The 13638-nt window shown below is 34.6% G+C and overlaps 1 pseudogene; it reads right to left on the reverse strand.

The window, feature by feature from the left end:
* Positions 1 to 13638, reverse strand: part of LOC140679277 (adenosine receptor A2a-like) — a 29493-nt pseudogene that overhangs the window by 6084 nt on the left and 9771 nt on the right.

The following is a 13638-nucleotide window of genomic DNA, read 5'->3' on the forward strand; positions in this document are numbered from 1 at the left end:
AGAAACAACCCTTTTATGCAAATGAGGGAGGTTTTTGGGGTTGGTGCACTAATTGTAAGTGTATCTTGTGTTTTTTATGTTGATTTAATTTAATTAAAAAATATATATTTCTTGTGCGGCCCGGTACCAATCGATCCACGGACCGGTACCGGGCCACGCCCCGGTGGTTGGGGACCACTGTTCTAGTATGTATGTCTTAACTTCTGTGAAGCACTTTGTGAAACTTCTATTGTTTTTTTTAAATGTGCTATACAAATAATAGCTCAGTTGGTAGAGCGGCCGTGCCAGCAACTTGAGAGTTCCAGGTTCGATCCCCGCTTCCGCCATCCTAGTCACTGCCGTTGTGTCCTTGGGCAAGACACTTTACCCACCCGCTCCCAATGCCACCCACACTGGTTTAAATGTAACTTAGATATTGGGTTTCACTATGTAAAGCGCTTTGAGTCACTAGAGAAAAGCGCTATATAAATATAACTCACTTCACTACAGGGATTGTTTCAAAAACGTGACAGTGTTTATAATTTCCGAAAGGAAGAAATGTTTAAAAAAAGGAGTGCGCAGCAGCGTTGTGTCTTTGTTGGGATTCATGTATGGAATCATTTGGACCCGAGAGTTAAAAGACTGGAATTCAATTTAAATTATTTTAAAGAAATCAATTATTTAAATAAATAAATGGGAATGGATATGTAAAATTAACTTGGAACTTTTTCATATTTTTTTAATTTCATTTTATTTGTGATGATGAAAAACAAAAACAATATACACATGGGGACGGCGTGGCTCATGTGGCAGCAACTCGAGGGTTCCTGGTTCGATCCCCAGCTTCTGCCATCCTAGTCACGTCAGTTGTGTCTTTGAGCAAGACACTTCACCCTTGCTCCTGATGGGTCGTGGTTAGGGCCTGGCATGGCAGCTCCCAACATCAGTGTGTGAATGTGTGTGTGAATGGGTGAATGTGGAAATAGTGTCAAAGCGCTTTGAGTACTTTGAAGGTAGAAAAGCGCAACACAAGTATAACACATTTACCATTCAACTACATGCATGAGACTTTGGTAGTTGTTTCTGTTTCTGTTTAGCTTCTGCCTATTCCCTTTCAGACTATATGTATAATATGTATATGAAAATGTGAAAATAAAAATGTGTTCTCTTGATCAGTCAAAATGTTTAAAATTGTCTAAAAAGATGAAACTTGAACTTGAGTGCTTGAAAATACATTTAACCAGGAGTGGCGTGTGTGTGTGTGTGTGTGTGTGTGTGTGTGTGTGTGTGTGTGTGTGTGTGTGTGTGTGTGTGTGTGTGCTTGTATTTCTGCCCTTCTTGAGACATAAATAAGGAAAAGTATCTTCCATATGAGGAGGTGTGAACAAGTGATGACATAAATCATGGTCCCAATAATATTGCATCTAATAGAGAATGTCTCATTTGCACACCTGGTGGTGAAATCTATCAAAATGAGGGTGGTCTCAAAAAGGAGGGATTTTTTAAAATTGACTGGTCAACATATGAAATAACAAGTGTGTAAAAATTTTTATTTTTTTATTTTTTATTTTTTTGGGGAAAAGTGTCTGTTTCTTAGTACCTGTATTCTGATTTCCCTATCAAATTAATAAATAAACATTATAAGAAATTTTAAAAAAAGACGTTATTGTTCAAATGCAGCAGAATGTCACCGTGGTGCGTTCAAGGACCGGCAAATTAAGTCTTGACTTGTCGACAAAAATAATTTAAAAAAAAAATACTAAAATTGATAAGATTATTGGCTTTCTGACATTTTGGGAAATAAATGATTATGGGGAGATGATATTGAAAATAAAAACATGAAGAAGTGCAGGAATGTTGGATTATAATAAAGATTAAAATTGGGGGGGGGGGGATGATTTGAAGTGCTCTCCCTCTGGTATGATATATGATATATGTAATAACAAGTGTGTGTAAGAAATTGAAATGCGCCCCCTTTGGCCAATTTTTTTTAAAAATATGTATATATAGACATACTGTAATAACTTGAAGTAAATAATGAAGATTAAAAACCAATTACAAACCAAAAAATTCCAAAAACAAATAATTAACCAAAAGCTTAAAAAGGCATTTTTCGGAGGTCTCAAAAAGATAATGAATACAAAAATGTGTGTGTGTGTGTGTGTGTGTGTGTTCTTGTTTTTAATCCTTCTTAAGACAGCAAGGAGGAAAAGTAGCTTCCATATGAGGAGGTGTGAACAAGTTAGGACATAACTCTCGGTCCCAATACAGAATAACATTGCATCTATTAGAGAATGTCTCAAAATCTATCAAAATGAGGGTGGTCCCAAAAAGAAGGGATTTTTCAAATTGACTGTGTGTCGCTTTTAAAATTGCTCCCCCTCTGGTCAACATATGAAACAACAAGTGTGTGTAAAAAATTGAAGTGCTTCCCCTCTGGCCAACATATGTAATAACAAGTGTGTGTAAGAAATTGAAATGCGCTCCCTTTGGCCAAAATTAATTAAAAAAAAAAAAAATGTATATAGAGACATAGTGTAATAACTTGAAGTAAATAATTAAGATTAAAAACCAATTACAAAAAAAAAAAATTAACCAAAAGCAGTCTTTTTTTCACAATGTGTTGACTTTTTTCTTATAGAATTGGGAACAATTTCTCATATTCTTTCTGTTTCTGTAATATTGCAACATTTTCTCGTAACATTTTTACTTTTTTATGTAAAATTATTACTTTTTAATGCAAAATGGCGACATTTGTCATATAAAATTCTGACTTTTATCACAATATTGCCCTTTTTTTTTGTTGTAAAATGGTGACATTTTTGGAGTAAAATTGTGACTCTGTCACAATCAGAAAAAATTGTCGGAAAAAATTGTGACTTTGTCACAATTTTGCCAAAATTCCGATTATTATTATGATACTGCCAAAATTTGACTTTTGTCGAGTAAAATTACGACTCCTCATAAAATTGCCAACATTTTAAGCTTTTTCTTGTAAAATTGCAACTGTTATTGAGTAAATTTCCAACTTTTATCATAATATTGCACAAATGTTCCGTTTTTCTTGTAAAATTTTGACTTGCAATGAGTAAAATTACGACTTTTATTATAACACTGCCAGAATTCTAAGTTTTTCTTGTGAAATTGTGACCTTTTTCTTGTGAAATTCCAACTCATTTTTCACAACAAGCTTTTTTATATTTGCATTGTATGTATATATTATTAATGTTGTAAATACACTTTATATATGTAGAAAGGGTGGTCCTAAAGTGGTAGGCATTTTTCGGAGATCTCAAAAAGGTCAGAAATACAAGAATGTGTGTGTTTGTGTGTTTGTTCTTGTATTTCCACCCTTCTTGAGACATCAACAAGGAAAAGTAGCATCCATATGAGGAGGTGTGAAAATTGTAGGACATAAATCATGGTTCCAATACAGAAAACCATTGCATCTAATAGAGAGCCAAATACTAGAGTCCGTGAACATTGCTCCAAAGTCAGGATTTTTGGTAGATTTAATGTGCATACAAAAGTAAACATTGACAGGTGCGAAGGCAGCAATATATGATAAAACAAGACGGCTGCTAAAGAAGGACTCGAAAAAAAAAAAACGCCAGGTGAACAGCTGATTTTACGACTTCTGATGCTGACGTAAGACAACCCGCGTCCCATATGTGACCATAGGATGAACACATACACTACACTACTAAGACTATAGTGGCCATTAACAGTTAGCTTCTACAGTTAAAATTATGACTTTTGTCATCATTTTGCCAAGTGAAATTCCGATTATTATTATAATGTTGCCAAAATGTTAAAGTTTTCTTATAAAATTGTGACTTTTGTCAAGTAAAATTGCGACTCTTTTCATAAAATTGCCAACATTTTAAGATTTTCTTGTGAAATTGCGACTGTTATTGAGCAAAAATTCCAACTTTTATCGTAATATTGCACAAATTCTCAGTTTTTCTTGTAAAATTTTGATATTGCGTTGAGTAAAATTACAACTTTTATTATAACACTGCCAAAATTCTAAGTTTTTCTTGTGAAATTGTGACCTTTTTCTTGTGAAATTCTAACTCATTTTTCACAACAAGCTTTTTTATATTTGCATAGTATGTATGTATTAATAATGTTGTAAATACACTTCTTTATATATCTAGAAAGGGTAAAGAGGTAGGCATTTTTCGGAGGTCTTAAGAAGGTAACAAATACAAGAATGTGTGTGTGTGTGTGTGTGTGTGTGTTCTTGTATTTCCATCCTTCTTGAGACATCAACAAGGAAAAGTAGCTTCTATATGAGGAGGTGTGAACATTTTAGGACATAAATCATGGTCCCAATACAGAAAAACCTTTGCATCTAATAGAGAGCCAAATACTAGAGTCCGTGAACATTACTCCAAAGTCAGGATTTTTGGTTGATTTAATGTGCAAAAAAAAAAAAGTAAACATTGACAGGTGCGAAGGCAGCAATATATGATAAAACAAGACGGCAGCTAAAGAAGGACTTCCCTATTCACCCCCGAAAAAAACCGCCAGGTGAACAGCTGATTTTACGACTTCTGGTGCTGATGTAAGACAACCTGCGTCCCATATGTGACCATAGGATGAACACATACTCTACAGTACTAAGACTATAGTGGCTATTAACAGTTAGCTTCTACAGTAAAATGATGACTTTTGTCATCATTTTGCCAAGTGAAATTCCGATTATTATTATAATATTGCCAAAATGTTAGTTTTCTTATAAAATTGTGACTTTTGTCGAGTAAAATGGCGACTCTTTTCATAAAATTGCCAACATTTTAAGATTTTCTTGTGAAATTGCGACTGTTATATATACTTTTATCATAATATTGCACAAATGTTCAGTTTTTCTTGTAAAATTTTGACTTGCGTTGTTTAAAAATAAATAAATAAATATGTATATAGAGACATAGTGTAATAACTTGAAGTAAATAATGAAGATTAAAAACCAATTACATTTTTTTTTTTTATCAAAAGCAGTCTTTTTCTCACAACGTGTTGACTTTTTTTCTCATAAAATTGGGAACAATTTCTCATATTCTTTATGCTTCTGTAATATTGCAACATTTTCTCGTAACATTTCTACTTTTTTATGTACATTTATTACTTTTTAATGCAAAAGGGTGACATTTGACATACAAAATTATGACTTTTATCACAATATTGCCATTTTTTTTTGTTCTTGTAAAATGGTGACGTTTTTTGGAGTAAAATTGTGACTTTTGTCATCATTTTGCCAAAATTCCGATTATTATTATGATACTGCCAAAATGTGAAAGTTTTCTTATAAAATTGTGACTTTTGTCGAGTAAAATTACGACTCTTTTCATAAAATTGCCAAAATGTTAAGCTTTTTCTTGTAAAATTGGGAACAATTTCTCATATTCTTTCTGCTTCTATAATATTGCAACATTTTCTCGTAAAATTGTTACTTTTTTATGTACAATTATTACTTTTTAATGCAAAATGGCGTCATCTGTCATATAAAATTCTGACTTTCATCACAATATTGCCATTTTTTTTGTTCTTGTAAAATGGTGACGTTTTTTGGAGTAAAATTGTGAATTTTGTCATAATTTTGCCAAAATTCCGATTATTATTATGATACTGCCAAATTGTGAAAGTTTTCTTATAAAATTGTGACTTTTGTCGAGTAAAATTACGACTCTTTTCATAAAATTGCCAAAATGTTAAGCTTTTTCTTGTAAAATTGGGAACAATTTCTCATATTCTTTCTGCTTCTATAATATTGCAACATTTTCTCGTAAAATTGTTACTTTTTTACGTACAATTATTTCTTTTTAATGCAAAATGGCGACATTTGTCATATAAAATTCTGACTTTCATCACAATATTGCCATTTTTTTGTTGGTTCTTGTAAAATGGTGACGTTTTTTGGAGTAAAATTGTGACTTTTGTCATAATTTTGCCAACAATCTGATTATTATAATACTGCCAAAATTGGAACATTTTAAGATTTTCTTGTAAAATTGCGACTGTTATTGAGTAAAATTCCAACTTTTATCATAATATCGCACAAATGTTCTGTTTTTCTTGTAAAATTTTGACTTGCGTCGAGTAAAATTACCGCTTTTATTATAATACTGCCAAAATTCTAAGTTTTTCTTGTGAAATTGTGACCTTTTTCTTGTGAAATTTCAACTCATTTTTCACAACAAGCTTTTTTATATTTGTATAGTATGTATATATTATTAATGTTGTAAATACACATCTTTATATATCTAGAAAGGGTTGTCCTAAAGAGGTAGGCATTTTTCAGAGGCCTCAAGAAGGTCAGAAATACAAGAATATGTGTGTGTGTGTGTGTGTGCGTGTGTGTGTGTGTGTTCTTGTTTTTTATCCTTCTTGAGACATCAAGAAGGAAAAGTAGCTTCCACATGAGGAGGTGTGAACAAGTGATGACATAAATCATGGTCCCAATACGGAAAAACCATTGCATCTAATAGAGAGCCAAATACTAGAGTCCGTGAACATTGCTCCAAAGTCAGGATTTTTGGTTGATTTAATGTGAACACAAAAGTAAACATTGACAGGTGCGAAGGCAGCAATATATGATAAAACAAGACGGCAGCTAAAGAAGGACTTCCCTATTCATCCCTGAAAATAAACGCCAGCTGAACAGCTGATTTTACGACTTCTGATGCTGACGTAAGACAACCCGCGTCCCATATGTGACCATAGGATGAACACATACACTACACTACTAAGACTATAGTGGCCATTAACAGTTAGCTTCTACAGTTAAAATTATGACTTTTGTCATCATTTTGCCAAGTGAAATTCCGATTATTATTATAGTATTGCCAAAATTTTAAAGTTTTCTTATAAAATTGTGACTTTTGTCGAGTAAAATTGCGACTCTTTTCATAAAATTGCCAACATTTTAAGATTTTCTTGTGAAATTGCGACTGTTATACATACTTTTATCATAATATTGCACAAATGTTCAGTTTTTCTTGTAAAATTTTGACTTGCGTTGTTTACAAATAAATAAATAAATATGTATACAGAGACATAGTGTAATAACTTGAAGTAAATAATGAAGATTAAAAACCAAATACAATTTTTTATTTTTTTTTATCAAAAGCAGTCTTTTTCTCACAATATGTTGACTTTTTTTCTCATAAAATTGGTAACAATTTCTCATATTCTTTATGCTTCTGTAATATTGCAACATTTTCTCGTGACATTTTTACTTTTTTATGTACATTTATTACTTTTTAATGCAAAAGGGTGACATTTGTCATATAAAATTCTGACTTTCATCACAATATTGCCATTTTTTTTGTTGGTTCTTGTAAAATGGTGACGTTTTTTGGAGTAAAATTGTGACTTTTGTCATAATTTTGCCAAAATTCTGATTATTATTATGATACTGCCAAAATGTGAAAGTTTTCTTATAAAATTGTGACTTTTGTCGAGTAAAATTACGACTCTTTTCATAAAATTGCCAAAATGTTAAGCTTTTTCTTGTAAAATTGGGAACAATTTCTCATATTCTTTCTGCTTCTATAATATTGCAACATTTTCTCGTAAAATTGTTACTTTTTTATGTACAATTATTTCTTTTTAATGCAAAATGGCGACATTTGTCATATAAAATTCAGACTTTCATCACAATATTGCCATTTTTTTTGTTGGGTCTTGTAAAATGGTGACGTTTTTTGGAGTAAAATTGTGACTTTTGTCATAATTTTGCCAAAATTCTGATTATTATAATACTGCCAAAATTGGAACATTTTAAGATTTTCTTGTAAAATTGCAACTGGTATTGAGTAAAATTCCAACTTTTATCATAATATCGCACAAATGTTCTGTTTTTCTTGTAAAATTTTGACTTGCGTTAAAATTACCACTTTTATTATAACTGCCAAAATTCTAAGTTTTTCTTGTGAAATTGTGACCTTTTTCTTGTGAAATTCCAACTCATTTTTCACAACAAGCTTTTTTATATTCGCATAGTATGTATATATTATTAATGTTGTAAATACACTTCTTTATATATCTAGAAAGGGTGGTCCTAAAGAGGTAGGCATTTTTCGGAGGTCTCAAGAAGGTCAGAAATACAAGAATGTGTGTGTGTGTGTGTGTGTGTGTGTGTGTGTGTTCTTGTTTTTTATACTTCTTGAGACATCAAGAAGGAAAAGTAGCTTCCACATGAGGAGGTGTGAACAAGTGATGACATAAATCATGGTCCCAATACAGAAAAACCATTGCATCTAATAGAGAGCCAAATACTAGAGTCCGTGAACATTGCTCCAAAGTCAGGATTTTTGGTTGATTTAATGTGCATACAAAAGTAAACATTGACAGGTGCGAAGGCAGCAATATATGATAAAACAAGACGGCTGCTAAAGAAGGACTCGAAAAAAAACGCCAGGTGAACAGCTGATTTTACGACTTCTGATGCTGACGTAAGACAACCTGCGTCCCATATGTGACCATAGGATGAACACATACACTACACTACTAAGACTATAGTGGCCATTAACAGTTAGCTTCTACAGTAAAATGATGACTTTTGTCATCATTTTGCCAAGTGAAATTCCGATTATTATTATAATATTGCCAAAATGTTAAAGTTTTCTTATAAAATTGTGACTTTTGTCGAGTAAAATTGCGACTCTTTTCATAAAATTGCCAACATTTTAAGATTTTCTTGTGAAATTGAGCAAAAATTCCAACTTTTATCATAATATTGCACAAATTCTCAGTTTTTCTTGTAAAATATTGACTTGCGTCGAGTAAAATTACGACTTTTATTATAACACTGCCAAAATTCTAAGTTTTTCTTGTGAAATTGTGACCTTTTTCTTGTGAAATTCCAACTCATTTTTCACAACAAGCTTTTTTATATTTGCATAGTATGTATACATTATTAATGTTGTAAATACACTTCTTTATATATGTAGAAAGGGTGGTCCTAAAGAGGTAGGCATTTTTCAGAGGCCTCAAGAAGGTCAGAAATACAAGAATGGGTGTGTGTGTGTGTCCTTGTTTTTATCCTTCTTGAGACATCAAGAAGGAAAAGTAGCTTCCACATGAGGAGGTGTGAACAAGTGATGACATAAATCATGGTCCTAATACGAAAAAACCATTGGATCTAATAGAGAGCCAAATACTAGAGTCTGTGAACATTGCTCCAAAGTCAGGATTTTTGGTTGATTTAATGTGAATACAAAAGTAAACATTGACAGGTGGGAAGGCAGCAATATATGATAAAACAAGACGGCTGCTAAAGAAGGACTCGAAAAAAAACGCCAGGTGAACAGCTGATTTTACGACTTCTGATGCTGACGTAAGACAACCTGCGTCCCATATGTGACCATAGGATGAACACATACACTACACTACTAAGACTATAGTGGCCATTAACAGTTAGCTTCTACAGTAAAATTATGACTTTTGTCATCATTTTGCCAAGTGAAATTCCGATTATTATTATAATATTGCCAAACTGTTAAAGTTTTCTTATAAAATTGTGACTTTTGTCGAGTAAAATTGGGACTCCTTTCATAAAATTGCCAACATTTTAAGATTTTCTTGTGAAATTGCGACTGTTATATATACTTTTATCATAATATTGCACAAATGTTCAGTTTTTCTTGTAAAATTTTGACTTGCGTTGTTTACAAATAAATAAATAAATATGTATATAGAGACATACTGTAATAACTTGAAGTAAATAATGAAGATTAAAAACCAATTACATTTTTTTTTTTATCAAAAGCAGTCTTTTTCTCACAACGTGTTGACTTTTTTTCTCATAAAATTGGGAACAATTTCTCATATTCTTTATGCTTCTGTAATATTGCAACATTTTCTCGTAACATTTCTACTTTTTTATGTACATTTATTACTTTTTAATGCAAAAGGGTGACATTTGACATACAAAATTATGACTTTTATCACAATATTGCCATTTTTTTTTGTTCTTGTAAAATGGTGACGTTTTTTGGAGTAAAATTGTGACTTTTGTCATCATTTTGCCAAAATTCCGATTATTATTATGATACTGCCCAAATGTGAAAGTTTTCTTATAAAATTGTGACTTTTGTCAAGTAAAATTACGACAGTTTTTTCTTGTAAAATTGGGAACGATTTCTCATATTCTTTCTGCTTCTATAATATTGCAACATTTTCTCGTAAAATTGTTACTTTTTTATGTACAATTATTTCTTTTTAATGCAAAATGGCGACATTTGTCATATAAAATTCTGACTTTCATCACAATATTGCCATTTTTTTTGTTGGTTCTTGTAAAATGGTGACGTTTTTTGGAGTAAAATTGTGACTTTTGTCATAATTTTGCCAAAATTCTGATTATTATAATACTGCCAAAATTGGAACATTTTAAGATTTTCTTGTAAAATTGCAACTTTTATTGAGTAAAATTCCAACTTTTATCATAATATCGCACAAATGTTCTGTTTTTTGACTTGCGTCGAGTAAAATTACGACTTTTATTATACTACTGCCAAAATTCTAAGTTTTTCTTGTGAAATTGTGACCTTTTTCTTGTGAAATTTCAACTCATTTTTCACAACAAGCTTTTTTATATTTGCATAGTATGTATGTATTATTAATGTTGTAAATACACATCTTTATATATCTAGAAAGGGTTGTCCTAAAGAGGTAGGTATTTTTCAGAGGCCTCAAGAAGGTCAGAAATACAAGAATGTGTGTGTGTGTGTGTGTGTGTGTGTGTTCTTGTTTTTTATCCTTCTTGAGACATCAAGAAGGAAAAGTAGCTTCCACATGAGGAGGTGTGAACAAGTGATGACATAAATCATGGTCCCAATACAGAAAAACCATTGCATCTAATAGAGAGCCAAATACTAGAGTCCGTGAACATTGCTCCAAAGTCAGGATTTTTGGTTGATTTAATGTGCATACAAAAGTAAACATTGACAGGTGCGAAGGCAGCAATATATGATAAAACAAGACGGCTGCTAAAGAAGGACTCGAAAAAAAACGCCAGGTGAACAGCTGATTTTACGACTTCTGATGCTGACGTAAGACAACCTGCGTCCCATATGTGACCATAGGATGAACACATACACTACACTACTAAGACTATAGTGGCCATTAACAGTTAGCTTCTACAGTAAAATGATGACTTTTGTCATCATTTTGCCAAGTGAAATTCCGATTATTATTATAATATTGCCAAAATGTTAAAGTTTTCTTATAAAATTGTGACTTTTGTCGAGTAAAATTGCGACTCTTTACATAAAATTGCCAACATTTTAAGATTTTCTTGTGAAATTGCGACTGTTATTGAGCAAAAATTCCAACTTTTATCATAATATTGCACAAATTCTCAGTTTTTCTTGTAAAATATTGACTTGCGTCGAGTAAAATTACGACTTTTATTATAACACTGCCAAAATTCTAAGTTTTTCTTGTGAAATTGTGACCTTTTTCTTGTGAAATTCCAACTCATTTTTCACAATAAGCTTTTTTATATTGGCATAGTATGTATATATTATTAATGTTGTAAATACACTTTATATATGTAGAAAGGGTGGTCCTAAAGAGGTAGGCATTTTTCGGCGGTCTCAAGAAGGTCAGAAATACAAGAGTGTGTGTGTGTGTGTGTGTGTGTGTGTGTGTGTGTGTGTGTGTGTGTGTGTGTGTGTGTGTGTGTGTGTGTGTGTGTGTGTGTGTGTGCGTGAGCTGCTCTCCCTGTTGTGCCGGTTAGCTGTGGTTCTGCTTAGGCGGTGCTCTGCTTCTGTGGTTCCTGTTCCTCCACACCTTTTGGTCCCATTAAACACTGCAGATGATGACAGGTGGCGACTGCAGTCGGTCTAATGGCTTCTGCTTGAGATACAGGATGAGGCATTGGGTCTACTGTCAACAGGTCTCCCCCTACAGGGGACACGTGAGTAGTGCAGCCAGAGGAGCTTTGGGAGACGTTGCTACTGCTGCTCCCCTGCTGGGGGAAAAGGTCCAACCTGAGGCCGTTGGCCTTGAGTCGGATGGAGTCGGTGACGCTGCTGTGAAGAGAGTTGCGCTTGCTTCCGCGTCGTTCCATCACCTCCTGCCGGCCCAAGATGTGGCGGAGGATGATTTTCCGGAAGGTTTGGCGGAATTCCCTGATGCGGTAGGCGTAGATGAACGGGTTGACCACGGAGTTGCCGTGAGACAGGATGATGGCCACGTACACGATCCAGAGAGGAGGGCGCTGACACTCGGGACAGAAGAGAGTGAAGCAGTTGATGATGTGTAACGGCAGCCAACACACAGCAAACAGTCCCACTATGATGGCCAGAGACTTGGCAGCTTGGACCTCCTTCTGGAGGGTGGAGCTCGACTTCTCTCCGTGAGCCGCCTTGACCTCCATGAGTTTGAGCTGGTGACGGGCGGCCATGAAGATGCACACGTAGATGGCCAGCATCAGCAGCAGGGGCATCAAGACGCAGGCAAAGAAGTTAAAGTACACCATGTAATCCATGGCCACCACGTCCTCAAAGAGACACTTCATCAGGCCCGGCGGACAGTTCGAGTTTTCCTTCTGGGAGATCTTGTTCCAACCCATCATGGGGGTGAGGCCGATGACGATGGAGAGAAACCAGCAGATGGCAATGATGCACTGAGCCCTCTGGCCTGTCACCAGGCTGTTGTACCTTGAGAGGGAGAAGTCTGATCAGTGGAGAAAATGTCAAGGACAGTGCGGCGGAGATACAACAAACTCCCTTCTTGTCCCTCATGGACACACACTTCTTGTTGTTGACTTTGGACTGATGAGCGGCTGCGGAACCGAGACACGCGGCAGGCTTGCGTCCACAAAAAAATATACGCCACACACACATACCCCACCTCCCATCCAACGCCCTTGACGCAAATCCCTTAGGGGTGATGGCGCCTGAAGAGCTGCAGCCTTCCACCGTGGCCCCCCACTCCCTCCCCTCTGTTGCAAGTCCATACCTGCCAACTTTTGAAATCAGAAAAACCTAGTAGCCAGGGTCCAGGGGCCGCAGGCCCCGGTAGGTCCAGGACAAAGTCCTGGTGGGGGGTTCATCGCCCCCCGACGCAAAATGATTATTAGCATTCAGACAGGTTAAAATGTTGCTAAAACCATCACTTTTCTATCAGTCACAGTGACTTTTCAAAACAAAAATATTACAGCAAAAATCATATGGGTTGATTGACATGTTTATTCTGTAAGCTAACTTCAATAGTTTGAAATTATTTTGACAGTTAATGCCAGTTATCCTGTCAACCTTTCACAAGACTTCAATTTGTTAATTGAAAGTATAAACAGTATAAACACGATTGGAAGTCCATGCTCAATTATTGCCTCCGTAAATAAAACTTCGGCATTTATCACATCCAAAGAATCTGTTTGGGCGACGAAAAACGTTGAAAGTTTTCCACTTGTATCGCTAGCAACGGCATTAGACTTGTGTTTTTTTGTCCCAACGTGGTCTTTTACATCGCTAATTCCTCCGTGTCCGATCGAAAAATCTTGTCTGCGCAAGGTGCAATTCGCGTAGTTTTCACCCTTTTTGGAACGGATAATTATTCCCAGATAGGCTTTTGAATATTCTTCACGGAATGACTGCAGTTTTCTTTTCGGTTTAAGACTCGTTTGCGATTTTTCTCCGGCTG

This window comes from Nerophis lumbriciformis, linkage group LG12 (genome assembly GCF_033978685.3).
Source record: "Nerophis lumbriciformis linkage group LG12, RoL_Nlum_v2.1, whole genome shotgun sequence".
NCBI classification, from domain to species: Eukaryota; Metazoa; Chordata; class Actinopteri; order Syngnathiformes; family Syngnathidae; genus Nerophis; species Nerophis lumbriciformis.